General features: G+C 37.3%; 1 protein-coding gene across 9 annotated transcripts in view; it reads right to left on the minus strand.

The window, feature by feature from the left end:
• DNM3 (dynamin 3) overlaps positions 1 to 26565 on the minus strand; it is a 475573-nt gene that overhangs the window by 406318 nt on the left and 42690 nt on the right. The window lies entirely within an intron of this gene.

The following is a 26565-nucleotide window of genomic DNA, read 5'->3' on the forward strand; positions in this document are numbered from 1 at the left end:
AAGGTCACACATAAAATGTGGGATTAAATGCAGGTAAATATCGTGTATGTAGAAATTAACAGCAGAAAAAAAATATTGCAATTTGAGGTTTGTTTTCATTCCTAATAGATAGGAGTTTTATTATTAGAAATGAGGTTTTTTAATGAATAAAAATTGTGTTTAAAATGGCATGTTAATATACACTAGATCAATAAACTTGCAGCAAAGAAAGTATTTTATAATTACATCTGCAATGCCACATAAATCAGTACTGATTCTGCAATGTCAAAGAATTCATAAATATACCTATAACACAGTTTTTAAACACATTTAGAATGCTTCACAATTTTTAGAAGAATCATCATTTTAAAAGTCCCAGAATTCCATTCAAAATAAATGTCTGACTCAATGGCAACGGTTTCCAAGAAGCGATTCTAGGACCATGAGAAGCCAAGGATACGTCCTGAACCTACAGATTCAGAATGTTCAGGAGAAGATGTGTGGCATCTATATTCTTAAAAAGTGCAGGGGACTTGTGCTCTTTAAGAAACACTGGCCGGCCTTAAGCTGGGATGTGTTACTCAACAATTTAGTGAGTAGTCACGGCATGGGGCATAGTATGAGTTTTGTAGGAAAAACTGGCAGAACAGAGCTTCAACACAGATGGGATTTCAGTGAACAGCAGCTTAAACAATTGGTAAAGGCCAGTGAGAATGCTGCAAAACCCCCCAAGGCTCTATCTAGCTCCACTAATACTGTGGAAAAGAGAGTTATATAGATAAAATAAAGCAAAATTTCCCCTACTTACAACTAATTTATTTTCCAAGTGCTAATGTAAAAACAGACAGCCTCTAAGCTGAGTTTTGACTTTACTCCTTGACTCCAAGGGCTAAGATTCACTTGCAATGTCACTGTTTATGACTAAAACAGAATAATGAAATTATAGACCTGGTTTTGCTCTAAAAAAATGTCACCTGAAATATTATTATTTATTCATCAAAAAAATTCACTGAAAAACTAAGAAGTGCTAGGGAGATGCTGTGGGCTTTGGCTATACTAATTAGACACCAGGAATATGAAATCTAATGGGAAAATAAAAACATATATACACATAGAAAACCATTAAGACGAGAGCAGATAAACTACAGTGGAGTTCAGAAAAGAGAGAGACCAACTCTCTTTTTGAAAATATCTAAATACATATAATTAAATACTCTTTTAATACTCTCCAGGAACTATATTAGAGTATCTGCTAGCTTAGATGGTTTCAGTAATCACTTAAAATTTAATCAAAGCAAGGAGAGCATCTACTCTGTGCCTAGAACTAAAAAGGAAGAAGTTAATTTGAGAATCGAAATGGATAAAGGGAAACAAAACAAAACTCCAGAGCAAAGAGCTGAAGGCCATCTGTTTGAGTTACTAGGACCATGAATGAGGTTTTACAATATGTAGATGCCAAGTAGAAATATACAGGTCTTAAACATCTGAATAATGCCATTTAAGAAATCAATAATATTTTGTTTAAATTAAAAAAAAAAAAGATGTAGAAAAGAAAGAAGGAAAGGAGGAGGGAAGGAAGAAGGAAGGAAGGTGGTTTAGGTACTTAGTACCTTCATGTCCGGATCTGTTTCAGTTCAGGCTTAGGACCATATATTTATCATGTTGATTTAGTAACAATCCCAATTATTAAAGCAAAATAGAAGGTATCAAACATTTTAAATAACAAATAATTATCATATGTTTGGCTAAAAAGTGAACCTATAGATACAGTTAACACATTTCCCTACTTTTTTTTTTTATTAAGCAAACAGAACTTTGCATTAAGAGTAATAAACAGCTTCAGGTATCCAGTCTCCTTACTGACTTACACTTACTGGCCCCCTTCATGGCTCTCACCAGGCATACCTCCAAAACATACATTCTCACCAAAGGTCAAAAGATTTGGTAACCAAATCCTGCTATTTGGAAGTCTCTTCAGATTTCACAGGAGTATCTGAGCACCACAAAGCATGAGAGAGAAACTCCTCTCCACTGAGGAATGGGTGACTAATCTGAAGATTCACCCTGAAGGTTCACATCATTCTGATGGTCCAGGAGCATGAAAACCACATGCCCAGCACATCCCTGCTCTGAGTCTTAAGGAGGCAAGCCCTCAAATGATGCACAGAAAACCTAGCTTTGAGCCCCCATTCTGCCACTGAATGGGCAAAATTCTCTAAACCTGTTTCTTTTGCTACTAATGAGATAATCTTCTGAATCAAAAGAAATGCAACATATGGCAACTTTTAAGAAACCAAAGAATTATAGAAAAAAGTAGTAATCATTATTTTTACAATATATAGCCACAGAGTGTTTTCCCTGATAGTTTAGCATTCTCTCATCTTAAAAAAAAAAGTCTTTGCAGATAATTTTTAACATTTCATGAATGAATTTGGAGGTGAGGAGCCTCAGACTCCACCTGAACACCCTTGGTGTTGCCCAGCTGCACTGGTTTGGAAAGGTCAGTTCCTTACTCCTGCCTCTAACAGGGAGCCAAGGCACTGATACAAACAAGCATGAATAACTCATTAGCCATTGAGTGCCACCATCCACTTGAATTTTACTATTTTCTGTGCAGTAGGTGGTTGGTTCTCCTGTAAGTACATCTTATGGAAAAATTACTTTCTGCTAAATTAATGCAGAAAAAATAATGATTGTGCCTTTATTGCTACTGTGGATTTAAATTTGTGTGACATTTTCCTCCAAAATGGACCTTCAGGGTAGAGTGGGAAGAGAAATCTGGAGACTAAGCAGTGTAAAATTAACTCCTTTCTTTTCCCTGAATGCCTCATTTATGATTGGACTGTACAAATTTTAAGGCAGGAGTATTGCTTCCCTCTCAATGCCACATAGCAGCTACAACTCAAACGCCTTCTTCTCTCTCAACCCGCCTCAATAAAGCATTTGCCTACACGGTCTTAACAGCTGGTCTTCAGACAGTAGGTCAATGCTCTTTCATGGCTTCCTGATTCCTACACAAAAAGTAGAGAACAGTTCCCATGCTATAGTCTAAGGACCATCTTGATAATATTTTTTATTGGCTCTTCCAGAAACTTAATTACCAAGAAATATTACTGCTCCACCAGGAAAGGATTAACTTTTGGAAGACTGAATGGAGCGAGCACTTTATTAACAAAGCTAAAAGGAACTTTCTCCTCTTAGCAGCAAATAAAGTAACTACAGAGATGTTTTTGTTCAATACAGATGTAAATGATGACAAACCAGATGATCTGCTCAATAAATAAATGTTTAACATCTGCCCTTGACTGAAGCCAAGAGGTGTAACTCATATCCTCCAATGAGTTAATTCAAGTAGTTGATTCATTCAAACCAAATAGTCTTAGGGGGGAACAACATGCAAATGATTACAATAAGCATGACAGGTACTACATTTAAGCTCCACACAAGGTGAAGTATTGACATGGAGCAGAGAATAATCTATTCCGCTTGGGGGACCAGCCAGAAACTATTCCAGAGAGACAGGAGGCATTCCACAGGGGATCAGGATGTGCAAGGACACTAGAAGATCTACATAACACAGAACAGTAAGGAACTGTAAATGGTAAAGAAAGGTCAGGATGAGGTGGAGAAGTGTCTAGAGAAGGAGGCAGAAGGAGACTTTATCCAGGGCAGTGATGGTGGAGATGGAGAGAAGACAACAGAGAGAATGGACAACTGACAGGACTTTATGTCGCTTTGATGTGGAATGAAATGATATGGTGGAGTTAAGATAAATCTCACATTTCTGGTTTGGGGAGCTGGTTGAACAGCAGTGCCATTAACCAGAATAGGCAATACAGAAAGATCTGGTTATAGTTGATGTTTATATTGTGTCTCCCACTGCGCCAGGCACCGTTCTTATTTGATCTTCAGTAACAACCCTATTATGAGGCAGGTACTATTGTTATTCTCACTTCATAGATGAAGACACTGAGGCACAGACAGGCTACATAATTTTCTCACAGTCACAAAGCTAGTAAGTGACAGATCGAGGACTCAAACCGAGAAAGTCTAACTCTATCATCTGTACTCTTGAGCATTAGACTACCCTACACTGTAAAAGGAATAGGAGATGAGGCTATGTTAATCTTTAGATACCTGGAGAATATTCAGATTAAGACAAGTACATAGTTAGAGTGAGTAACTACAACTCAGGGTAAGTGTAGAGATAATAATTTGTGAGCCCTCAACAGAGCAGGCTGCTGAAGCCAAGAGAACAAGTGAGCAGGAACGGAGTGGAGAAGAGTGATGAATATGGACTCTGGAAATTACCAACACTTAATGAGCACCTGAAGGAAGTAGACCTAAGAGACTGAGAAGGAGTCCTCAGAGAAATAAGTCAAATACCAGAAGTCAGAGGTATCCCCAAAGTCACTAGCCTCTTAGACATCTTCACTTAGATGTCTCACACCCAGTCTCTACAATTCAACTTGTTATCATCTATTTGACATGTTTCTCCTTTGTTCTCAATCACAATACACATCATCAGCCATTCGTATCTGTCAGCCAAGCCAAGTACCTGGAAGTCATCCACCCACCATCTTCCTCTGTCTTCATGCTCCACATTGGTCACCAAGTCCTGCTGATTCTACTTTCATATCCCTTAAATGCATCCTCTCTTCTCTACTTGAATCACAACTCCAGGTGCCACCCAACTCTCACACAGACTACCACAATAATCTCCCAAATAATTTCCCTGCATCCAGTTTGAGCACTCTCCAGTCCAACCTCAACAGTATCGTAAGTCCCATCACATCATTTCCAGACTCTGAATCATTAAAAATCTCCCCATTATCTTTAGCATGAAATCCAAACTGTAAATAAAGCAGAAAAAAGTCTTGCCCCTTAGGGGAAGTTTCTGTGTTCACCTCACTCTCAGGAACGTTCCTTGACAGATTCCATGCTCCCCTTATGGGATGCTCTCCCCACACTTCTCCCTCTAGCCAACTCCTATTTAATTCTCAAGCCTTCTTTGAAATCCCCCTGTACTTGCCTCTATCTAAGCTCTGAGCGTGCACTAGTCACACTGGTCTATTTACACGTGTACTCCCTCACCTCTGTGTTCCCCCCAGTGTCTTCTTCAGGGTCCCAAGAATTAAATATTTTAACACTTTCTACCTACTCTTTTAGGATGTCTTCTCATTTCCTCACATATTCAAAGCACGGAAGGAAAACATTCCCATATCTGATTCCCCAATAGGCAGACAACTAAGTCGCGTTTTACATGGACAGAAAGAACAGGCAAGATAGCAACTGAAAGTTGAAGTCATTTAAATTAACATTTTTTATTTTGAATGCTTAAAATCTAATAGAATTCAAAGTACAAAATACAGAATATCAAGGGGACCCACATTGCTGAATGTTTAAAGACACAGAATAGAACTTGAAAGAAACAATGTTTTTAAAAATCCAAGAGCCAGTATACTTTTAAAAATCCTTCCTTAAAAACAGAGAAGTCTCTTCCAAAAATTATCCTCAAATTGTAATTTTTTGTGCTCCAAAACAATCCCTGTAGGATTATTATCTCACAGTCCTTCAAAATGATAACCTAATTTTTAAAAGAGACAGAGAAAAAAAGAAAAGAGGGACAGGGAGAAATACACAGACAGGTTAATGCCAAATACTGCCTACCTCCTGCCCCAAGAAGCACTGAGGTCATGTATTCCACACGCTGAACACAATGGCACTGTTAAAATGGCTTTGTGTTTGCGTGCCCAAATCTCGGAGCTTTGCCAGCCATTACAATGCCACTTTAATTGCTGAAGGAAGTAATTATGCCAAAATCCACACATTTAATTGGAAATTTTCCACTGCAGTTTCCTTTTTCCTCCTAAATTCTTGGCACACGGTAAAAATATTAGCACTTACAGATTTGTAAAAGATCATTTTGCTGCTATCAGTTACTCTATAATTTGAGGCATTCAATAAATGCCACCATCATTTTGTTTGAAAAACAGAGTTGCAAATCCAAATGCAAGAAACACAATGCTTTTTTTTAACTAATATCTAAGAAACTTCAATATTTACCTTTCATTCACAAAACTCAAGATTTCTAAGCAATATGTTTTCATTAAATATAATTAACCAATAATTAATGGGTCCCACTGCTACATTCAAAATGCAAAAGTTTCTGAGTCAGAGATCTGTAAATTGAATGAAGAAACCAGTTCTCAGCTTACAAATACCATGTGTTTCCCCACCAGGAAACACTCTTAGGAACTTAATCTTTTCATATTTTTATTTGATTTTTAAATTTTTATTTAATCCATTTTTATCTACTTATTCCCAAAGTCAGCTTGTTCAAGAATTTAATCCACCAGATTTACGAGTCCCAGCATCAAGCAGAGGCACTTAGCTGCTGTTCGATTTCAAATCACAGATTATACTGTACCCTGCATAGCTGCCATGCAAATGGATGACAAACGGACAGCTAAAGGGACTGTTAGTTGCTTGTCCAATATCCATTTGCCTGTTATTTCTTATAAATAGAATCCCAATTTTGTAGAAAATGGCAATGTGCCCTTAAATAGGCAAATAAATAAATTACACTTCCCACCTCCCTTCTAAATGGGGTGTCCACATAACTAAGTTCTAGCCAGTAATTTAGATCTAGAGGTAGTTGAGTGACATCACAGATAGTGCCTTTAAAAGGGTCTAATTTAGCTAATGTGTACCTTTCGCCCTTCCCTCCTCTTTCTTCTCCCCATCAGTTATACATGATGGCAGAGCTGCAGCAACCATCTCAAACCACAAGGCAACCTTGAAGATGAAAGCTATGGGCTGAGAATGGCAGAGCAAAAAAACACAATGAGTCCAGAAAAGAGATGGCATGTGAGTCACTGAAGTAGCTTTGTACTGCCCAACAAAGAGAATGAGAAAGAAAAAGAGACACCATGCTTTAGAACAGTGTTTCTCAACATTTTTTTTTTACTACTGTGCACCTAAGAAGCCTTATTAGACCTTTTTTTCCCCATTAAATTTCCCCCATTAAATTCAATACCACAGGTATGCTGTATATCAGTATATGTACTATATGTATGTCTGTGCTTTATAAAGAGTAAGATATTTTCCCCAAAAAAATCAATTTTTGTCCCCTCCCAGGAAATCTTACCCCACTGATAACATGTGCTACAGATCAAAGAAGAATAAGAGAAACCAGGATGCTAAACATTCAGTCCTGTCGGTCACCCCTTCCTGCAGAGTTTCTAGAAGAGATGCATGTGGAAAGGACAAGGTCAGATGGCCTTTGCCTCAAACCCCAATACGTTCTCTTCACAACACTGGAAACATGGGCTGGACCGTATGTAACCTTCAATTGGCCTAGTTGAGAGAGAAGTCTAAAGGCTGGCAATCAAAGAAGCTGGAAGGCATCCCATTCCCCTTTTCCATGAAGTCCATACATGAACCTCAGACCTCTGTACTTTGACACCACAATGGCTAGGAAAGGCCCATGTGTGCAAGACCACACCCAGAGAGAAACAAGGGCAAGAGAACACTTACCCAGTGACTCGGGCACAGCTGGTCTAGGCAGCCCACTTCAACCCCTCCCCTACCGAGGCATGACTTGGAGAAAGGTGGCCCAATTACTGTCCTTGGTCCTGAATGTGCATTACCAGTTCCTTCACAGGGGGATAAAGGAGAGTATAAATAAGAGTAGGAGCTTCCCTAGCCAATACTCTACTCTTCTGCTTTCACTTTTTCTGAGACTTTGGGGGGAAAAATGGTATTTAATTGAAAGTCAAAAAGTACAGGTCAGTTTCTCCACTAAAACAGAACAGAGAGCCACAGCTGCACTATACAGGGGTTTTTTGTTTTGGGGGGTATTTTTGTCAATGGGAACCAGATTTTCCAATTATCCAGGAAGGCTTTAAGTGTATCCTTGAATCCAGTTCCTCCCTAGAACTTTAGAAGCTTCTTCTATTATTCCCCTCCACAAACTTTTTATTCCCAGAACATCTGGTTCCCAAGTGACTTAACACTAATTTCAGACTCTTGCATTGACTCCTCTACAGAAGAACCTTTCTTTATCTATCTCACCCTTAAAGATAGAATGTTGTCACAGCTTTCTATGAGAAGCACTTCCTGATAATGACAGTATATTTAGATGCTCCTACTCTTAATTCCAAAATACCATGAGCCCCAGTCACATCCCCTCCCCTAGGCAAGCTCCCTAGGACAGGAACCTCATTTCTGTGAGGCCAGTGTTTGGCATAGGACCTGGCACAAAGAAAGTCTCATTGGTGACTTGGTGAACGAATAAAGTCAGCATTCTAGGAATTAAAACTGAATTTATTGGAAACATATATTTTAAGGGGTGATTTTAAAAAATAAATACACAATCATAATTAAAGATATAGGCACCATGTATGTGGGTCTATTGTTTCATTTTCTTACCTGAAAAATGGTTTTTCTTCTCTATTTAATTGACTTTTTTCTGTGCTCCTGTAACATTGACTATGAAAATTTTAAAGATTAAGAAACTAAGAAGGAAAAGTACTCAATATCTAATAGATGATATATATACATATATGTATTTAAAACACAAATATTTAGCTATTTCTTACCTTAGGTTACCTTTGAAACTACATTCCCATTGAAAGTTAGGAAAATATTGTTAATAGCTCCAAGTCCAAAAATGTACCAAAAGTAGCTGTTAGAAGCACGTAAGAGTTCAATAAATTCCTGCTTACTACTCAATAAATTCTGCTGAATAAAGAAGGCATATTAATGAGCAAATTAAGAATTACTTTCTCTATCTATACTTCTGAGTACATCCATTAGGCTATATTGCCCATTTATATATATATCAAGAATAATATGTAAACTACATGCTCACCAACAATAAGTAAACTAAGAGGCATGGCTAAAGTGACAATTTTTTTTTCTTTTACTGTCCAAATTATCTGCTGTACTAAACTGCTTGGTGGCTTCCTTCTTTATTTAGCGTATATAGCACCTCAAAATTTCATTGCCTCAGCAGCAAAGTTTACTCTTTCTTGTTAAGACCCAACAGCGTGCTTTAAAACAAGCACACAAGCTTTTGAAAATTTAAGAAGTCCAAAGGAGAATAGATTGTCAGGTCGACGATGAAACAATCAAGGCTGGCAGAATCTACTAAAAAAAAAAAAAAAAAAAAATCAACGGCCATGAGTGTTTAAGATAGCATTTAACACAGGAAACAGAACAGAGAGCTAATAATGGAGTAATCCTATCAAATCTGAATTTATCTTTACTGGAGTTTTATTCGATTGATAACAAAATAATTATTTCTGTGAAATGCTTTCAAATATTCCTTTTTCTAAAGCAGCATAGCATCGTGGTTAAGAGCACAGATTCTAGCACTAAAATGCCTGGGTTTAAATTCAGAATCTGTTTACTGGCTCAGGTTACTCATCTGTAAGTTGCGGGGGGGGTGGGAGGAGATAACACAACTCCTCATCTGCTGGTGGCCAAATGTAATATGCAACTCAATTTTTTTCTGACTTGAGAAAGGTAAAATGATGCATGAAACTTATACTGTGTAGTGAAATCTGAAGGAGCATCCTGGAATCAAACAGACAAATATTCCCATAGTAAAACAAATGCATATTCACACGAGCAGAGTTATAAAGACAAACTGAATAGCTTGACAACACTCAGCTAAAGTTTGCTAGTAAATGTGCTTAGGTTTTGCCAAATCAGTTACAAAAATACTTGTTTTTCAGAGGATTCTGCATTTTGAAATCATAGAAAGACTGAAGTTCTTACAGTAACACCTAGCACATACTAAGTGATCGAAAAATGTTAGCTGCTATCATTATCACCATCATCATTATTAGCATTATTTTTAGAAAAAAATAGTAAGTTATCCTAAAATTTATTTTGTAATTAATTACCCGAATTTGTTTCAGATGTTCCAAATATCATCTTCATAACAACAAGTATCTTTGATGATCTTTTGCTAGCCATAGGCATGTGACTTTAGGGTAAACTAGATTCAGTTTGTAACAGTGTACCTAGGTAGTTTAGGGTGATGTGAAAAGGAAAATACACCAAAATAAACACAAAATAACTTTAAACTTTAACCTTTACCCTGTTTTATCTGCTTCTTGGGAAGTCATCAGCTACCTAAAGACTTTCTTCTCTAAGAGTTCTCAGTATTGTTCTTGTGCCTCCCATGAGAAAGGTTAATGAAAAACATGGAATGAAAGCTTAAACCAACAAACGAATCAACACACATTCCAACCACAGTGTGCTCATTTCAAATACAGAATGAAATGAACCCCCTGGCATCTAGAGTATTCCACAAGCGTGTGGCAAGTGTTATTTCTAGCCACTTAAAAGTACCAGTGAAAAGCGCTCAAATACTTAGAAAAGAAAAGATCTCCATTCCCATGAGGAGAGGCATTTATTAGCACTTAATGGCCCTCTTTCATTGCCTTTCCACTGACGCATCTCTAATTGTTCCAATTATAATTTCAAGGAACAAAACCAATACTCGTAAAAGTCTATAGTTCAGTGTGTGCATTGTGAAAAGAGGTCTTTAACGGCACAAACCACATGTAAGTATATGACAACATGGGGTCCGGGCAGGCAAGATCACAATAAAGGAAGAGAAGGTGGTATAAAAGAGCACTAGTCAAAAAACCAGCTTACGTTTCACCCGTGATTTCAACACTTCGTTTAATCTATAAGAGACTCAGTTTTCTTCATCTTTAAAATGTGAGGACTTAAAAACGTATCTTCCAACGCCCTGCCACTTCCAATATTTTAACAGTCTCCGTCCAATGTTAGAAGTAAATCAAGGTACACAAAATTTAATCCCACCTCTGGCTTTCTAAGCAATCTTAAGGCTTCCTGTTTTCACTTCCACAACTGGGGATATTCATATCCAGTTTAAATCCAACGAAGGCAAGGACTGTATCTTTTATTTTCTCCCTACTACCATGCATGGAACATAGGAAGTACTCAAAAATATTAGAGGAAAGAAAAAAAGGACTAAGGCAGGCAGGCAAGCAGGAAGGAAGGAAGCAAAGGAAAGAAGGAAGGAAGGAAGGAACAAAGAAAGTAAGTGATGGGCTGAATAATTTAATATGGCTGGAGAATTGCATGTAAGAGGACAGTGATTAAAGAAGGCTGGAATATGGGTTTCTTACTTTTAAAAAAGATCATATTAGGAAATTTCAAATTTAGAGAATATACTATATTAGAGAATGTTACAGAGATAATACCTATTAAATGTGTTCTGTCCTCAGAAATAATATGCTAAAAAATTTAATGTGTGATAGGCTATGTAGGGTTATGCATTTATTATTGTTTGATACTTTAAAATAATGGAGCATAAATTATTTTTTTCATTATTGAATATTTTTCTTCACTGTTAGTATTTAATATCAATATAGGTAGAAAAATAAACACCAATCAATGGAAAATGAAAATACTGAAATTTGGAAGTGAGGAAGGAAAGGATAGAAAGAAATTTCAGTTCACTGGACAGAAAGTAGCATTTCTAACACAAGAGTTCTAACATTTTAGCACACAATATTAACAAAATAGAAGCACATCAAATTATTTAATTAATATTTATACAACTAAGTCTATTACTTTTGTTACTCTAAATGTGAATATTGTAAATATTCACTAGTAATCACATGCCAGTGACTCAAAAATAAATGAAGTTTCAAGCTGTCACTCTCTAGTTTATATTTTCATGAAGTTACTGCACAAGATTCATATCTTATCTCCTAAGTTAATGAGATTTGAGAAATAGGCCAGCGTTTTTTAACTATGAATGTGACTAATGAGTGGACCATGAAATCAATTTTGTAGATTGTGACCAACAAATCTTTTTTCTAATAGAAAGGAACAGAATTCAATAGAAAGTATCTGAGTATACCACATGTAGAAATGTTAAGTATTTCATAAACATTTTGTTTCAGTTTTATAAACAGACACTGAGTTACAATGTAAAATGTATTTCCTAGAGATAGTCAATGTCTGAAAAACATCTTCACCATCCCACTTAAGACTATGTATGTTTGTGGTATTTTAAATATATTCCAATTCTGTATTTCAACATTAAAAAAATAGTTATTATTTATCACTGAAGCAAAGAATTTTAAAGAACTTTATCAAGAGCTTGAAAATCCTAGACCATTGTATTTTAAGTCCCATTGGGGTTTCATTTTAAATAGTCAGTCAGGGTAGGCCTCAGTGAGAAAAATGACTTGAAGGGGTGGAGTGAATCAGCTGTGCAGATCCTGGGCAGATGTGTGCCTGGCATGCTGGAAAGGAATGAGCAAAGGGAAGAAAGCAGAGATTAGGTCAGAGGGAGAAATAGGGGCCAGATCACCTGTGTCCTTGTAAGGATTCCAGCCTTTCTCTGTGTGAAATAAGGAATTACTGATCTGACTCACATTTTATACGATCTCTTCAGCTATTACAAATAAACTGTAGGGGTCAAAGAGAGAAGTAGGGAAAACAGAAGACGTCAGCGAAGAAGAGGCAAAACATCACAGAGCCTGATGAATCAGGGTGGTAGCCGTGAAGGTGGTCAGATTCTGGGTATGTTTAAAAATAAAGCGTGGTGGGGGAGGGGGAGAATGGGTGGTATAGCTCAGTGGTAGCATGCATGCTTAGCATGCACGAGGTGCCCAGTTCAATCCCCAGTACCTCTGTTAGAAAATACTTTTTTTTCAAGAAAATAAAATAAACTTAATTACCTCCCCCTACAAAAATTAATTAATTAATTAATTAATTAATTAATTAAAATTTAAAAATAAAATAAAAAATAGAGCCTGCCCGGAATTATTTCTGCCTTGCAGCACAATATGGTAAGACACCAATATGGTGGGACAAAGTTCATTCCCAAGACTTGGCTTCAAATACCAGCTCTACTGTCATTATGTCTTTATTACCTTGGCTATCAGCTCTCTAAATCTCAGGGGCCAGGTCTATAAAGTAAAACTAGCATCACATACTCAAAGGGTCATTGAAAGGATTAAATAATATGCATAGAGCACATAGCAGGACTTCAATAAATGTGAGCTCCTTTTTTTCCTCTTATTATGATTACTTGTTAGAGATATACTTAAAATAAAAAGGCCCAGGAAGTCACATCTGGTGGACATTTTCTGGAAGTTAAGAATTTTTGATAAAAAACAACATGGTATCCAAACTAAAGTGGATATCCATAAAATACAAAAGATCAGTGCATCTTTTAGTGCTCTGGAACTCGATTTCCACTGTGTATGGAGCGGTGAGGGGGTCCCCACACTAACAACAATTCTCAGACACGAGCAGAGCACCCAAGAATTCAGCTGAATTCTAACACTGTCTACCCAGAGACCACATTAAGACTCCACAAGTCAAGTGTTCAGTCCTACAAGACTGCCCGCCCTACCCCAGATGCCAACTGCAAGCCCAGGTTATTACCAGTGCTTCTGACCAAACAGCTATAGATGGAAGTTCCAACCACCTCCCCCTTGGGTTTCAGATGTCAGTCACAAATCAAGTTGTCACCTGTACTTCTGACCAACTAGCTATAAATCAGAGGTTCCCGCAATCTCCTCCTTGGGTTCAATTTATTTGTTACAGCAGCTCACAGAACTCAGAGAAATATTTTACTTACCAGATTATTGGTTAATTATAAAAAGATATAACTCAGGAACAGTCCGATGGAAGAGATAAATAAGGCAAGATCTGGGGAAAGCGCAGGGACCTGCCATGCCCTCACCACCTACACTCCTCTCCTCAGATCTCCAGGCATTCACCAACCTGGAAGCTCTCTGAACCCTGTCCTTTTGGGGTTTTATGCAGGCTTCATTATATAGTCATGATTGATTAAATCCATAGCCATTGGTGATTGATCCAATCTCCAGCCCCCTACTCTCCCCAGAGGTCAGGGGGTAGGACTGAAAGTTCCAACCCCCTACTCTCCCCAGAGGTCAGGGGGTAGGACTGAAAGTTCCAACCCCCTAATGACCTGGTTGGTTTCCCTAGCAAGCAGCCCCCATCCTTAGGTGGGGGTCCAAAAGTTACCTCATTGACCTAACAAAAGGTACCTTTAAGGCTCTCATCACTTAGGAAATCCAAGGGTTTGGGGAGCTGTGAGCCAGAAACTATGAAGACCAAATATATATGAGAAACATATTTTGGTTATCTGAATGACCAAATATTCATTTCTTCTAAATCATAATATCATAGTGCATTTTTATTAAAAAACAAAAACTGTAGAATCAGAATCACGTCAGACCCTAGATTCTGTGCGAGTTTCTCGACATCCTGGTTCATCATTTCACAAGAAGACTAAGTTAATGGTGGGACATGAAGAGTAGCTCTCTGGGGCAGGAGAGCTTAGGCTTTGAAATGGGAAAAAATTATTTTAAAAGCTGTCCTAAAGAAGGAATTAAAAGTTTTTTACCAAGTACAATTGAACTATAGCTAAAAACATCTTACAAATGTTTGACAAGTTGCTTCATTCATTTCCTGAGCTAATCTTTGAAAGCTGTGATACTGACAGCATTGTGAAGAGGTGGAACAATCCAGTAACAGTCTCTTCCGCCAGGGAATTCAGTCTAGTACGTCCACCCTTCATTCTACCATCACATACTGAAATCATACTCTACCTACAAATTTAGAAGCCAAGTCACCTCCAAGAATTAAAATTCTACTTCAAAAGCAGCCCATTTTATTTTCAGTCTTGAGATGGTGATTTTAAACCTACTCATGATTTTCACCCTCACAATCTACTTATATCTGAAAGAGAGCAGGACCCTGTGCCGCTCTCCCTCTCCCTGCCCCAAAGAAAAACCCTGCCTCTTGTTTACAGAAAAGCTGAAATCTCCCAGGCCTCCCCGAGTCACAGAAGGGCAGGCTCAAGCAGTTGATTAGCACAAGCCTGCAGGCACTGGGGGGATGGCATTGACTCTGACCACCTATCTCAATGATTAACTGAGATTATGCCTTCATTTCCCTAAACTTTCCTGGCTGAACAAAGTCTTTGTGGAATTTTTTTTTGTTTTTCTTTTTGTTTTTTGGTGGCAGGGGGATGAGGGTAGGGGGTGGGGATGCTGGGTCCACCAGATTGCAGACATTCTGGTCAAAAACAACTTTCTTTTGTGTTACCAAGGCTGTTGCCCCCAGGATCAGACCCCTGGCTTCTCCCTCAAATAGAAACCAATTACTCTCATCTAAGTCTCAGGAGGCAGCTGCAGAGAAGAAATAAGAACTGGTTAGAACCCATTCAGTCCAAGACGGTGAAAAAATTGCCTTCCAGTGGACCATGAGCCTCATTATACACTCATTATAATATAATAGATGCTAAATGACACACCCACCAGTGCCATGACAGTTGACAACTGCCATGACAACAACCGGAAAAGCCCACACAAGGACTGACTGGCTCCATCACACCCAGAAGGAGTACCTGATGGTGGAAGCCTCTCATAAAAGTCCACGTGGCCCGGCCGGGCTGGAGCTGTCCCTGCTGCCCATCTTGGCTGACTCGAGCACCTCTTCCTCAATTGAGTGCTTTTTCTTTCCTTCTCCCTGATCGAGCACTTTCCTTTCTTTTCCCCTTCTGAGCAATAAAGCAGCTGTTCACTTCATCCCTCTGCCTCTGCTGTGCAAATTCTTCACAGTTGGTGGCAAGAACCTATGCTTTTGTATGGCTCTCAATCTTCAGTACCTTTTGTCTCTTTAATATAAGTCATTTTATAAAGCTCACAACCAGCCTGTGATTTAATCAGGGCAGGTATTATCTCCATATTGCAAATCAGGAAGCCAAGAGTTATTTTTAGACTTCCTACTTTCAGCTTATTGAAAAAGGAGAAGAGATATTTGATATGAATTTTGAATGATGAGTAAGCATTTTCTAGATGGTCTAACGAGGAATAAAGACATTTCAGGATGGATGCATAAATGCCAGAGAGGAATGAAAGAGACACGTATATACATTCATGTTCACCATCATATGCACATAAAGCTATAAACTGCTCCACTACACTAGAGATGCAAGAAATGTCTTTTTTTTTTCCAAATTCAAATCAGTTAGGACTTTAAGGCCATGATTTAGCCATGTCAGTGAGAAGTCTAATATAAGACATATTTTAAGGGATCTTCCCTCATCTCTTAAGTTGTATCAGTCCCTAAAGATGATGCAAGGAAGTAAAATGAAGGCAAAGCCTGAGCCAGTGGCCCACGGTGACCCCCTCTGGAGCTGTTTATTGTCCAAACCCTCTTGGCCCTCCTGAAGGTGACTTAGCATCCACTGCTTACTCTGTGCCAAGTTAGCCACAAGGACTTTCACTACGGATGTCAAAGTCACTGTCTCAGTGCTCAGTCTGCCCTACCACCCACATAACCACACTCACTTTGGAACCTCCAAGGAACTACTTCAATGAGAAGTACCAGCTTCAATTACCCATAAAAATGGGCCATCTCCGATTTCCACTCCTTGGAAATTTCTTTCCTCCCTGTAAGAGATTAGCCGGTCTTCTAAAGACAGCCAGTGTTTCTTTCCCAATTTCTTTCAACAATGGGATTTATACCAAAATAAAGGTGTTAAAAAAAAATGATGGAATTTAGTTGTTCTCTCAAAGACTTCAGACACAAGAACGGTCCTAAAAGCCTGCACCATCCAAGAACATGTTTACCCTCCTTGGAAATAAGGATTCTACCTTTAGGAATGGAGTAAACAGTTTCCCATTCCTAAGGATAGAATGCATGCTTCTCTTAATGCCGCAGAACAAACAATAAAGTTATATTTTCCTACCTTGCTACAGTGAACTCTTGATAAGTTGCCCTGTTACACATATATAAGTAACTTTGTCTTCTTTCTCCAGCTAGATCACAGGCACCAAGTATAACTGCCACTGTTGGCACTCATGTATATTCCAGACATATTTCAGCTGCCTATTATAAAAACCCATTATTTTTGACATATTACAAACAAATCTGTCCCTTAAAGTATAGCTAGGTGCAACAGATGTACCAAAGCTTATAGAACAGATAAAAGGATTACCCTTTTAATCCCAGCATTAAAGTGGATTCACATTATCTTTAAGTGTACATCAAATCTGTGTCTCTGACAGATATTAACTTGGTCAATAAAATATTCTCCACAATTATTCTTCTACTAAGCACCAGTTAGTTACAATAAATCCAAGGCCTATGAATCCATACCTGGTAGGTAATGAATTCTAGTTCTATGATTATTTTGCCCATAGTAGAACATTTTAAATAGTCTTTGTTTTTTATTGGAGAATAGTTGATGTACAATATTATGTAAGTTACAATAAGTGATTCACAATTTTTAAAGTTATACTCCATTCATAGTTTTAAAATATTGCTTATAATTTCCATGTTGTACAATATATCCTTGTACCTTATTTTATACATAATAGTTTTGTACCTCTTAATCTTCCTTCTTTCCACTCTCCACTGGTAACCACTAGTTTGTCCTCTATAGCTGCTAGTTTTTTTTAAAATTATATTCACTAGTTTGCTTTTTTTTTAGATTCCACACATAACTGACATCATACAGTATTTATCTTTCTCTGACTTAGTTCACTTAGCATAATACCCTCCAAGTCCATCCATGTTGCTGTAAATGATAGAATTTCATTCTTTTTTATGGCTGAGTAGTATTCTATTGTGTATATATACATCATCTTTATCCATTCATCTATTGATGGACACTTAGGTTGCTTCAATATCTAAGCAACTGTACATAATGCCGCTATGCACATTGAGGTGCATGTATCTTTTCAAATTAGTGGCTTTAGAGGTTTTTTTTTTTTAGCTATATATCCAGGAGTGCAATTGCTTAGTCATATGGTAGTTCTATTTTTAGTTTCATTTTAAATAGTTTTTAAGCAGAATCTTATAGTGTTTCAGACCTATGTAGAATTTTCAGCTATTATCCCTTTTTAATTTAAGGTTACTTAAACCTCCTTTCCAAAAGTGACAAGTCTGTTAAGTTAAATTTCCCAACTCCACGCTCGATTAAAACCTCCAATCAAAATATCTTCATCAATCTTCACATTAAAAATACACTATAATTGAAAGACAATAGATGACAGGAATAAAGGGTTTGGTCCTGACACTAACTTTAGGGCCTTAAACAAGTTATTGAACACATTTTACCCATTCTCTCATTTGTAAAATAGCAATAGAACACTTGCTTTCCTCCAATGTAGTCGTATTATGTATTAGTAAATAAGACGGTGTTTAGGAAAGCTCTCAAAAAATCATAGCATAAAAAGAAAAAAATTTAAGTCAGTATTATTGTCAACATCCAGCTTGGAGCATAAATTTAAATGAAAAAAGTTACCTCTAGAAAAATAAAATCTATAAAGATAGCACCAAGTACAAAGGAGAAATTAATAATAAATGTTTTATCTTGTTTCTCTCAAATTAGAACTTCTCCTTATGGTATCACCCCATTTTCATCCCAATTCAACCTTATAAAAGGTTTTTCTTAATGTTAACTGTTGTAGAAATTTTCCACTCAGAGAACAGAAAAATACAAGTAGTTTTTCACCACTAACAGTACTTTTATATGTCCAGTCCCTCACAAACACCTGACAACCTGTCACCACCAGCAGATAAATCACTAAAATATGCTGCTTCTGACACAACAACTTTGCCTCAAGCTTATCGAATGCTCAGCAAGTCAACTTCAGTGTGAAGACAGTAGCGAACGTTCACGGAAACAACTGTTAGTACAAAAATGAGAGATTTAAGTCTTTGATCTGTTTAAAAAGAAAAAAAAACTCCTTTTTAACTAAAATTATCATTCCTGAACACATTTGTTCAGAGTCAACAACATTCCAGGTCATTACTTTGATTTTTAGCCATTGTCCAGACTTCAGGCTCTTGCTTGTAAACGACAAAAACACTTCTCCTGTCAGGAATTTTGGATCTTAGATGGTTTGAAGGCTTGTCCTTCCTGAATGTCAACAGGGCTACCACAGTTTGACAATAAACATTTCCACTTTCATTTTAAGGAAGTCTAAATTTGCTCACTGGCAATTCTCAAAGGGTAATTAAAATATTCATTTCTTTTAACTGTTAAAAGAACTCTAATGAAAATTTCACATTTGATTTTTAACTTCTATTAGAGGTTACTGTTTCAATTAAAGATATTAAATGGAAAGAACACTATATCTCAGAATGTAAAAGATGAATAATTGCTACTCCAAAGCTGATAATGTATTCTCCAAGGTCAGAATAGAGTCTGGGATAGGGTTCTTTTATTCCTGAGAAATCTTGACTATTGATGAAACTTTTTATGATCTCATAGGGCAACAAAGACTTATTTTTTTAATGTGCTCTGGAAATATAAAGTTGAGTTGAAAACATGAAGCTTCCTCCATCTATCACAGGGTTTTGTACACCATCTCCCATCTACATGAGAGATAGATACCAGCTCACTCACTCAGCAATTTATGTAAGAGGCACTAACTTGAGCATCCCACAAATAAACAGTAAAGTCAGACCCTTTAGGAAAGGCCCCAGCTGGCACTTTAATTGTCAAATTTTTATTTTAATGAAAAACTAAAAAACATAGTTGATACGTTCTTTTCAGCATTCTTAACAGTATATCAAGAATTTAAAAATTTCCTTCATAAAGCCTTCACATGAAACATCAATTACTGTATCATGCTAAAACATAGTGATGCCCACGGTGGATATTTAAAACACCTGAGAATCCTGCACAAGTTGTGAGCTTTTATTATTATTGTTCTCTCAGGATGTGTTTTACAGTGGGTACCACATCTCCTTGCCAAAAGTCAGCCTGCTTATTTTTTTTAATCATCAAGAGGGTTTTTAATGTTATTTTTGTGATTTTTTTCATTTTTCAGTTTTATTAGGTAGAATTGTTACAATTTGACTGTACATATACAATATATTGCATGCAAATACATATACACAATACACTATATGTATTTTTAAAATTTATATATATGTATTATTCATTGTTTCTAAGAACGTTGAGAGTGTTAGGTTTTTAAACTTACATAGTTATCAAAGGAATAAAGCCAACTACAAAATAGGAATTAATTCAAAAAGATACATACACCCTGCTATTAACAGCAACATTATTTAATTCCCAAGATAGAGAAGCATCCTAAGTGCACATCAATAGATGAATGGATAAAGAAGGTAAGTCTGCCTGCTCTTAACCATTCCTTTCCTCCTAGATCCTGGTCTGCCACTCCTACTCGGTAATGGGTGCAGATGTCAGAAAACCCAGTCTGTAAGGGCTGTGTGGAAGTGAGTAGGTTCTGGACTCAGCCTGCATCGCTCACCTGAGGGTAATCTAGAGGAACTCTGCTACATTACCTTGGCTAAGGAGAGCCTAATTCACCTCTTGTCTCTTTACAGCTGCCTTCTTTCAGGGTTACATGGAAAACCAAGGATGTGAAAATTCTTTCTACCACATAACGCATGATACTGTTAAACTGTCAGTACTAGGGACCAATGAACTTTCGGATTGCTGAATTCTGGCCCAGTTAGGTACAACTACGATAATGTCTTTCATATGCACTACATTCTATACACTTCCAAGCATGGACAATATACATATATTACCGACTTCGGTTCTCTCAACAGTAAAGGAGGTAAGTACAACGGCACCTAGTACTCACTGTTACCAGTGAGGACAGAGACAGAGGGGTTAAGGGACTCACATGCTGTCACAGGAGTTCACTAGTGACAGAGCCGGAGCTGGAGCCTGATGCTGATTTCCATTCCTGTACTTTTTCTAAAATAACTGCCTCCCAAAGAAGTTACCTTATCCATGAAATTCTCTCTCCAGGGAGCTCCATCAATTGAGAAGAGCATGTCCCTAATAAGCTGAAAGGAGTATGTCAAGAAATTTTATTCTTTTTTTTTTTTTAAACAGAGGTTAATCAGTTTCTATTAGGGAAAAAAAATCTGTTTAAATCAGAGATTAAACTAGGGAGAGGAAGAAAGTCAGCATGACAGGGAAAACTAAATGGCTCAGATCTCACACTTGAGGGGAAAACACAAAAAAGTAAAGACTTAGAGAAACAGGCTAACCACTACAAACACAGAGACAGAGCTAAAGTCCATTTAGAATAAAGCCCACGAACTGGTATATGTATATTTAAACATCACTTAGACATCTTAGAAAGAAAGTCTTGACACAATTATGATTTGTGCTCAGAACCTCCCCCTTCCCTCCTGCCTCCTCTGAGACCTCCCTCCAGCAATTTCCATCCTTCGAGACTCTCTCCTACATTTTCAACCTCCCCTTTCAAGTGGTTCTTATAAAAATACTCGTTTTCCATCCATGGGATAAAAACAAGCCAAGAATACCACTATCTTTCTCCATTCTTGTTTCACTCATCCCTTCCCACTTACTCTTACCCCTCACCGCTCCCTCTACAGCACGTTTCTTAAAAGAAGATTCTAAAACCATGCCTCCTTGACCTCGAATGTATGCCTCAAACACTGAAATTCAAGTCAATCTTCTACTTCACACTGAAAGCTGACCTCACCAAGATCACCAACGACCTTCTTATTTCTAAAAATGATATGTTATTAAGCATACAGATTTTTAACAAATAAATTTTAATTGCAAAAAAAATTAAAATTAAAATGATGAGACTCCAGAATTTATCTTCCTTCTTCTTTCAGCAACACCTGATATTGCTGACCTCACTCTCCTCTCCTCTTCACCCCTCTCCTTCCCTGATGCTTTTGCAGCTATCCTCCCTTGTTCCACTCCCTCCTGCTTTTCCTCTAACCTCTCTCCTCCTTCTCGGTGTCTTCTGTTGTCTACTTTTGGGTTTTTATCCATCATCTTCTCACTCTACCTGTTTTCCCTCAGTGGTTTCATCCACTCCCTGCTCATGGTTCCCAGTCAGGTAGCTGCAGTCTCGATCTCTCTTCTGAGCCCAGACTTCTGCTTGCATCAGTATATCACAAGCATCCCAAACTCATCATGTCCCAAACCGAACACAGTGATGTCCCAATCTACTCCTCCGTGTTTATCTCCTATAATAGTGACTGGCACCACCAACTAATCAACCAAGTAAAAAACTGGAAGTCATCCTTGATTTTCTCCCCATCTCTTACTGTCTTAATTCAAGCCTTCAAATTACTTATTGCCAATCCTCCTCTACTTTGCAGTCTCTTCTTTTGGATACCCTGGACCTTTTGTAGTGCCCTGTAGATTGCATCCTTGCTTCTGTACATGCAATTTCCTCTACCCGAAGTACAATTCCCCCTTGCCCAAGGGTCCTTCAAGACTCAGCTCAGCCAAGACTTTTGTTACTCTGCCTAAGCTGGGCTATGATAGCCCTACTCTGAACTCCATATTATCTGTAGAAACCTGTATTACAGAGCCAATTATATATGCTTGTCTGTTTTCCACCTTCTCAACCATACTGTCAACTCTTACAAAATACAAACCATATCTAACTCATTCTTGTATAACCAAAGTTTAGTTTAACTCCTGGTGTATCACAGGCTCTCAATTAATGTTTCATGAATGAATAAAAAACAAACCCTGAGTAACTTCCACTGTCCACATTTCTGTGCTTCCTGTCTTCTGTTTCTACTCTCAAAAATCCTCCCATTCTTTACCATCCCATTCAAATATACTGCATTTATGAAACCGTCCCTGATTCCCACCCTACTCTCATGGTGAGTAATTGCAATGCAAAGTAGAGAAAGAAATCTGGGTACTTACTTTTCTATTACACTACCGTTCTATTAGAGGAGACTTGAAGGGAATGATAATTTAATTCATCTTTTAGGTGCTTTCCTTACTTAGGATTCTTTAGAGGAAGGCACATTCACATTTGAAAGAAACCAAAAGCCACACGCTAGCAAAAACCTCCTCTGCATTAAAACTCAGCAGCATCTCACAATAGAGCTTTCAAAAGGAGTTACAGATCCTGTGTGTGGTGCTGCATCCGAGCCATCACATGGCAGCGGTGGGGACAACACACCAGCACCAAATCGGAGACAAAGAGCAGAGATGAAGCCCGCTCTGTTCCTGCTGACACGACTGAGGCCGCTGTTCTCTCAGCTGGGCTAACAGCAAACAGGCCTCGGCCGGCGGCAGCCCAGCTAGACAAGCAAGCACACGCCATCCCAGAGCAGTGACGCCCAGCACTTAAGGGCACTGCTGCCCTATGACTGTAGCTTCAAATACAACTCTTCATCCCTTTTTTCTACACAGGCAATAGCATCACCTCCCATTGAATTAGCAAGAGTTAAAGTGAAATTGTGACTGGAAATAATATAAACATCCAAAAAGAGGGAACCTATCACACAACAGAATACTAAATTAATATTGTATAACAGAGTAATTAATATGGAAAAAATTCATTCTCTATGTATCATAAAAACATAAATTACATTTTTAAATCACACAGCATAACAGTATAATATAAACCTAAGCCATTATGTTAAAGTGGTTAACTTCCAGCTGACTGTAGGTGACTTTCGTTTTATCATTTAATCTGTGTCTTCTGAATGTTCTTCAGTGAACATATTTCTTTAATACTAGTTTTGGAAAATGAAGGTCATCTCTTGATTAAATTCTACAAATCTCTATCTTCATAAATATATTCAATTTTTATTTATATCCTAAAGACTTAAAACAATTGTTTTATTTCCATCATATTAGGTCTCAGAGGTGATGACACAAAATTTTTAGGATCACTAGGTCTGCAAAATGCTCTCCTGCCATGCTCAATAAATGCTTACTTGTGAAACTTGGTTCAAAATAAAAATGAGAATGAGAAATGTACTAATTTTAAAATAATTTCTTATTATAAAAAGGTTAAGACTAAGAAAACCAAGGTTAAATTCTACCACTGGCCAATTAGGGTAAATATCTTACTTTTATTATGTTCATCTATAAAATATAGAAAATGTCAGATTGTTACAGTAAAGGAAGTTTTTGTCAGATGCTAGATTCTGTATCTTCACATTAATGAATGACATGATTCGGGAACATTCGTTTTTTTCATTCATTTAACAGGTATTACTGAGCATTCACTATGGAACAGCATGTGTTAATTTGGGTTTTCAACAAAAGAAGCAATTCTCCACAGCGTTTCCCTTACTTAGAATCAAAAGACTGACAACAGACAGACATGATTAGTCACTACTGTCAAATTTCTGATATCTGTTCTACTTATTAAAGGTCTACCCTTGACATCTGTAGAGTAGAATAATGGCTGAAGTTGTTTAAGAAAAAAGCCTTCAAATAAAAGTGGATTAGGGGTAAAAGCTTTTATTAATTAGAGAAAAGAACACAGTATAAATTTAAATTTGACATTTGGAAGGGGCAAAACAAATTCTATCTGATGAAAGTCTTTTGTTTGCTTGGTTGTTCATTTTTAACATTCGCACTTGACAAAATAAAAAGGTGGCAACTCTACAACCATGCCATTTTTCTTTAAATGTCTCTTGAACTTTAGCAGGTCTGGGAGCCAATGGTTCCAAGAGCATTTCAGCCACCCAGAAGGTGATTGATCTACAGTTTGGAACCCTGTCCCCAAGACAATTATCACACATATAGAAGATGTTCAAAAACTATTTGTTGAATGAAGAAATGTAATCCTGTGTCATACAGAAGATATGGCCTAAGGATAACATTAAGATGGTCTAAAAGATCCACAACTCTAGGAAGTTTCAAAAATGAAGTAAGAAGCAATACACTAAGGTATAATTAAGGGAAGCTGGCCCTACAGAGCAAGATTTCCCTACTCTGCCTACAAGTTTTTAATTCATTGCTATCACTGCCTAGAAGTCTAACCCTAGGTAGGATATATTTGGATTAATATCTACTCTTCTTCAAAAATGCAAATAATTTGGAGAAGTTTAAGGAATGTAACCATTTAACATAACTTTTATCAGAAAAATTACAGGAGTTTTGTCACAGTGTTTACTAAGTATATGAAATATAACTATATGGGATCTCTTTATGATAGCTAAACCTTCAATTAAGTTTTTTATTTTCTTTTTATTTTTTTTAACTTTTTTATTGATTTATAATCATTTTACAATGTTGTGTCAAATTCCAGTGTAGAACACAATTTTTCAGTTATACATGAACATATATATATTCGTTGTCACTTTTTTTTCTCTGCGAGCTACCATAGGATCTTGTGTATATTCCCCTGTGCTTTACAGTATAATCTTGTTTATCTATTCTACAATTTTGAAATCCCATCTATCCCTTCCCACCCTCCACCCCCCTGGCAACCACAAGTTTGTATTCTACGTCTATGAGTCTATTTCTGTTCTGTATTTATGCTTTGTTTGTTTGTTTTTTAGATTCCACATATAAGCGATCTCATATGGTATTTTTCTTTCTCTTTCTGGCTTACTTCACTTAGAATGACATTCTCCAGGAGCATCCATGTTGCTGCAAATGGCATTATGTTGTCAGTTTTTATGGCTGAGTAGTATTCCACTGTATAAATATACATCTTCTTTATCCAGTCACCTGTTGATGGACATTTAGGCTGTTTCCATGTATTGGCTATTGTAAATAGTGCTGCTATGAACACTGGGGTGCAGGTGTCATCCTGAAGTAGGGTTTCTTCTGGATATAAGGCCAGGAGCAGTATTCCTGGGTCATACGGTAAGTCTATTCCTAGTCTTTTGAGGAATCTCCACACTGTTTTCCATAGTGGCTGCACCAAACTGCATTCCCACCATCAGTGTAGGAGGGTTCCCCTTTCTCCACAGCCTCTCCAGCATTTGTCATTTGTGGATTTTTGAATGATGGCCATTCTGACTTGTGTGAGGTGATACCTCACTGTAGTTTTGATTTGCATTTCTCTGATAATTAGTGATACTGAGCATTTTTTCATGTGCTTATTGATCATTTGTATGTCTTCCTTGGAGAATTGCTTGTTGAGGTCTTTTGCCCATCTTTAGATTGGGTTGTTTGGTTGTTTTCAATTAAGTTTTAAGTTATTTCATGTACTGTGTGTAAATATACTAGCTTACATTTCCAGTTATATTAGATTGAATCATCGAAAATTGCTGGATTTTTCTGTCAAAATGGTCAACTATTAAATAATTTAAAATAATTTGGGGCATATAACACTGTAGTGGTGAATGCATGGCATGAATACATGGTCATGAATGCATGGTCAAAACCTATACTTTACAGGACAAAGAGTGAAACTTAAACTTAACATATGCAACTAAAAAAAATCATTAAATACATCAGAGGATTCCAAAATGGAATGAAGACTATGAGAAAATAATCCAACTGTATTACAAATTGTCCTAACTATATGAAACTACTCACTGAAGGGAGTGGGGTTCTGACCTAAATAACTCTAGAAATGAGTGAAACTTGCAAGACTAATGGCAAAAGGAACTGTACATAACCACCATACTCTGGTTGGTAAAGCTGTTACCCCTGGGGGTACAAGTTAACAATTCTGACATTGATACCCATGTATAATGGAATAAACAATTAAGTAAATAAAAGGGGGGTGGGAGCCAAAGTTCTCACTGTTGGAATGGAGAAGTTACAAATAAGCAAGAGGAGAAGGG

Source organism: Camelus ferus, chromosome 21 (assembly GCF_009834535.1).
Source record: "Camelus ferus isolate YT-003-E chromosome 21, BCGSAC_Cfer_1.0, whole genome shotgun sequence".
Lineage (NCBI taxonomy): Eukaryota > Metazoa > Chordata > Mammalia > Artiodactyla > Camelidae > Camelus > Camelus ferus.